We start from the raw sequence: 5,258 nt of genomic DNA on the forward strand, positions 1-5,258 counted from the left end.
CTCTGCTCCCCAAGGAGGTCACCTCAGTTGCAACACAAAAACTGATTTAAAGTCTAATCATCAAGCCCCAGGAACCAATCTGGCTCTGCCAAGCTTCATGAAACCACAGCCTCAGAACTTGTTCTTTTTGTGGACAACTTCATTATCCTGCCCTGTGGGGGTTTCTGCCACGGTGCAGCAGGTGAGACTATTCTACCCTGGGTCAGGGATGATCAGCTAACATAGATAAAGGATGTGACAGAAGAACTATACTGGGTACAGCCAGGAGAAAATGCAGCTACACAATATAATGTTAAGCACTAAATGGAAACAATTTTAGGAGGGGGGAAATTAGTACTTATAATAGTTGGGTGATTGATTTGCATGCTGTCAGGATTGATAAGAATGTTTGTGTCTGTGAAGTTGCCAATTGTGCTATATATTTTTTGCAATGAATATGTGAAAAGTAAACCGATGAATGAACTTCAGCTGCTTGGTAATATTTAACACTTTTTGCTCCCTTTTAGAAAATGGAAACAGCCTTCTGGGAGGAGAATGTTTGGGGCCCTCTCCGTCCAGTGCGTCCCTCCTGATTGGCCAGTGACCATATGGTCCGCCGTCCACAAAGCCCGCAAGGCCAGGAACAAGGTCGGGGGGGGGGGGAACAAGTGACTGCATGCTGCCCCTCAGAGCTCCCCTCAGAGTCAGGGAGACTGTGGGCCATCCCAGTTCTCACAGACCTCTCAGCTCCACTCCTCTCAGAGGGTGTCTGTTATGGGGAAAGGGAGAAAAGGCAATTTTAAACTGCTTAGAAACTCCGCAGGGGACCCACATGGAGGGACGCGGAGATCCGGGACCTGGTGGCGACCTTCGCCGAGGAGAGAATTCAGGACGCCTTTCGATCCTCGCATCGAAATTGGGAGGTTTTCGAGCAGGTGGCCATCAGGTTGCGAGCCCTCGGCCACCACAGGACCGGTCTGGAGTGCCCCTCCAAAACCAAAACCATGAGGGCAGAATACATGATGGCCCTGGCCCACAATAAGAAGTCAGGTAATGCCCATGTGACCTGTCCATATTTCGACGTCCAGCAAGAGATTTACGGCGAGTGAAGCCTGAAGGTTATCCAGAGGCCAGCTGCTCCGGTGGAGGGACCAGCCGTGGAGGAAGACCCGGGAGAGGGCACCTCATTGGGGAGGACTGTTCGTCCTCCTCCCCAGAAACAGCCATGCGGGGCAGACCTGATAACACTGGACCTGCTGCCGATCATCCCTGGCAAGGACATCAACGTCTTGGAGCAGACACCCCTTGCCTCAGGTAAGCACTTGAAGCATTGCCAAAATGTGTGATCTTTGTGAGCTGACGGTTAGGATTTGTTTTCACATGTATTCGTTGCAAGGCTTAATACGCTAGGCCGTATCTAGACTGCTTTGTTTGTTATGATAGTTTTGATTTTAAAAGCTACTGTTGAAATAATCCCCGGGAGATGTACAGCATGCCTAGAATCATAGAATCATAGAATCATAGAGTTGGAAGGGGCCATACAGGCCATCTAGTCCAACCCCCTGCTCAACGCAGGATTAGCCCTAAGCATCCTAAAGCAATGCCTCACCTATAGGCCTGCTGCACTTCTTCTGGGTACTACTTTGAGAGCCTGCTGTATAGTGTGGGTTGTGGGATTGCTCCTTTTCCACTATTGTCTCCTGTGGTCCACAGAAACTCAGCTCCAAACAAATGATCCATCTCCCTGTGAGTCCACTGCTGTTGGGGACCTGGATAGCGATTCAGGGGCATCAGCAAATCTAGGTTAGTATTTCTGTGAAAACTGGGGCGGGGGGGGGGAAGGTCTGTGTAAAGTGCTTTGTGCTTTGTTGTTTGTGCAGGAGGCTGTTTCTTTGCAAGGACAAAGAAGAAGGTACCTCTATGTTGCTGGTGGTGAGTTTGGAAGCTCCCCTTTGTTCCTAAAACCATTTCTCTTTTTGTTCTTACAGATTTCATCCCGGGCACACAGGAGGAGGGGCCCAGGGTGCAGAGACCTCCAACCCATCACAGGCCCAGAGAAATTAGAGAGGGTAAGCATGCGGGACTGAAAACTGTCCATTTCTAGCCAGAACAGCAGGACAATGAGTCCTGAAAACCTGTAACCATGTGCTCACTAGGCCTGGTTGGGAGTATTATTATCACTAATAGTTCAAATTCTGTTTTTTTTCAACAAAGGTCCTTTCAGAGGAGGATGAAGCCCCCTTGGGTGCCGCCAGCCCCCCCCCCCCCGTGATGTCCCTAGAGGAGCACTTTCAGCGGAGGAGAGGCTGCAGAGGGAGCGCACAAGGCAGAGGCGCGTCTCCCTTCTCACAAACATCGGCCAGCGTCTCCTGGAGCAATGCGAGCAGGACATGCGTCGTTCGGCCGCGTTAGAGGAGTCCATGTTGGGCTGGGAGTGAGAGCGTACACAGCTCGAGCTCCAGGAGAGTAGGCTCATGAGGGAGGTCTTCAGGGAGACCAACGAGACACTAAGGGGCAGTGTTGAAGAAATGCGCCTAATAAGGGGACTTGTGGCGTTCTTGTCACGGAGGCAAGAGAGGACAGGGAGAGTGCCAACCCTCCTCAAATAAACGTCAACATGACCCCCCCACCACCACCACCAACTCCACCAACCCCTTCTCAGAGCACTGGCACTCAAACTAGGAGGAGGACAGTTCTGGGGAAGAGGAGGGTGAGGCCCGCAGACAAATACTCCCCCTCTCAGGTTCAATAGTTGGTAATTTTGCATGTGTTCTCTGTTGTGTTTTGTTTAAGAAATAAAGTTTTAAGTTTGACTCATGTCTCTGTGTGCCTTACTGTAGCATTAGGCAGGCCAAAGCAGCCTTTCTGGTGGATGGGCTTAAACTGTTTTGGGTGGCTGGGGAGTGAAAGGGGTGGGAGTGGAAGGAGTCACACTGGAGCCTGTTTTTCAAAACTTTTACAAACATTTTATTTTTAATAAATATAGAACAAACATTTTAAAACTCCCCCCCAATGAACCAGGGAACCCCCCACCCCCACCCCACCCCCACCCCACCCCCACCCCACCCAAAACCACCCCAAAATCTATTGTACACCACCTTATTCCCCTCTCCAGCACCACCTTATTCTGTGTCCCCCCCCCCCCTGCATTTTCCCTTAAAGTTTTCCCTTCATTTTTCCTCACAGCTACCTTTGGCTCTGAGGCAATTTCCTCTCCTCCCTCCCTCAGGTCCCTAGGCTGGTGACCCAGCCTGGACATTGTCCCCTGAGCCTTCCTTTTCCAGCTAAGGGGGCATATCAGGTGCTGGCCACGAGGATGAGGGAGAGGGGGTACGTCTGGACCTGGGAGTAGGTCCGGACAAAGTTCAAGCGGATAAAGCTTGACTTTTTAAATTGTACAGAGCAGTGGGGGGGGGGGGGCACAGCCGAGTGGGAGGACAGTCTTTCACGACACAATGATGAGGATTTGGGAGAAGGCTGGGAAGTCCCCCCTCGAGATGCGGAGACATATGGGTGAGTTCTGTCTTCCTTCTGGTTATACTTTTGCCTGTAAACGTGACTTGACTGTGGTGGCTATGAGAAACCTCTTCCCCCAAATGCTTCTGCCTACTTGGAGACAGCAGTAAGATGCTGTTCTTTCCCACAGAGATTACCAGCCACTAATGTAAAACCATAACTGACTAAAAACATGTTTCCCTGTTAATGCCCTGCTTGAAGAGTTGACCATAGGTCTGACGCCATCAACCTTAAGGCTCTGATTGCAGTGTAGTCTTCAAGTGTGTGCAAGGTAGGGTCTGTGTGATGAAATTTATGAGACCTCCTTTCTTCAACACAGCAACACAGCAACGCAGTCACCAGTGAAGATGACACAGTCTCCAGCCAGCCAGCCAGCAGGAAGGGGGGAGAGAGGAGGAGGAGGAGGAGGAGGAGGAGGGTCCATCCACCTCTACTAGAGCCACAGGTGAGAACTGTACTTCTTTAAGGGAAACCCTTGTGTGTGTACACCCCATAAAGCCCGAATGAGGAATACCTTTGTAATCCTTTTGTTTGTTTTTTAAAGCAGAGACAACGAGGGCCAGGCTGTCAAAAATGGAGGCCGTGGTGGAGAGCCAGAGGGTGAGGCTGGCAGCACTAGAGGGTCTCGTGGAGAGACAGAGGAACGAGTGTGAGTTGTGAACCAGTGCTGTGGTGTGGGTTGTGGGGCGAATGTGTGTTCGTAATGCAGGTATATGGCTTATCATGTGTTTTCTAACCATTTGCAGGGCAAGCAGCGGTGGCAGAGCTACGCGGGGAGCTGGACACGCAGAGGCAGCTCACAGCCGAACTACGGCAGAAGGAGGAGGATGCACGTAGGTTCAGCACCCCCCCCCACACACACACACACACCACACCCCGCTTTACCACGCACTACAGCAAAGTTCCCTGCTTCCATATTGTGTTTGTCAATTTCACTGGGGTGTACTACAGTGAGGCAGTGAGGTCTGTCAAAGTGCTTTGGGACCAGAGAATCGCCGGTTGTTAGACGGCAACGTTGTTAAACAACAAAAAGAAAGTAGCTGAAGACAAGGTTGACCATAGAACATAAAACTTTATTGAAAATAGAGTACACAGGGATTCGACTGAAGATGGCGCCGTAACAGCTGGGCTTCTGTCCGGCTCTTAAGCCATGCTGAGGGTCAGGAGCAACCGCTCCTGGCAGACCTGAGCAGATACGCAAATCTGCTCGCTGGTCGCCCCAGGAACCGGGAACGGCATCCTGAGGGTCCTACAGATCCGTGGAGAGGGAGGGAGACTAAGTTCTCCGGATCACCGCGGCATGTGCTCAAGGTCATGATGGCGCCCTTGTCGTAAATAACTTTCTAAGCCTGAAACGACCAGCTGACTCTACATTCTTCCCAGATCATCTTTTACTAGACTGACAGGAGCCGAAGTCTACAATAGTAAAGACTGTAAGTTCTCTGGCTTTTCCTTTTCTTTCCCCGCAAGCTCTTCCCCCTCCCCTCCTCAACCAATTTACAAGTGAATTCTTTTGTCGAGTGAGAGACTCCCAGCTAATTATACCCACTAACCAAACAAAGAGAGAGCTTAAGAAAAGAGAGACTTTAAAGTTTTGCTGGAGAGAGTTCAGTGGGGGAAGCTGACTTGATACGGAGATCGATAAACTTATAATTCTGGATCGCTCGTGCTCCCGCGAGAGCTCACGAGACTTTCTGTTTATAGTTTGTGACTGCCTAGAACTATGGAAAAATTAACTAAGGCACAGCTTTTCCATTTGTTAT

General features: G+C 50.4%; 1 long non-coding RNA gene across 1 annotated transcript; it reads left to right on the plus strand.

Annotated features, from left to right (window-relative positions):
• Nucleotides 1-1,734: 1,734 nt before the first annotated feature.
• Nucleotides 1,735-2,490, plus strand: LOC143844320 (uncharacterized). Its single transcript, XR_013233952.1, has 3 exons — nucleotides 1,735-1,782; nucleotides 1,968-2,048; nucleotides 2,194-2,490. It is a non-coding gene; the product is annotated as an uncharacterized LOC143844320 (long non-coding RNA).
• Nucleotides 2,491-5,258: the final 2,768 nt, after the last annotated feature.

Source organism: Paroedura picta, chromosome 9 (assembly GCF_049243985.1).
Source record: "Paroedura picta isolate Pp20150507F chromosome 9, Ppicta_v3.0, whole genome shotgun sequence".
NCBI classification, from domain to species: Eukaryota; Metazoa; Chordata; class Lepidosauria; order Squamata; family Gekkonidae; genus Paroedura; species Paroedura picta.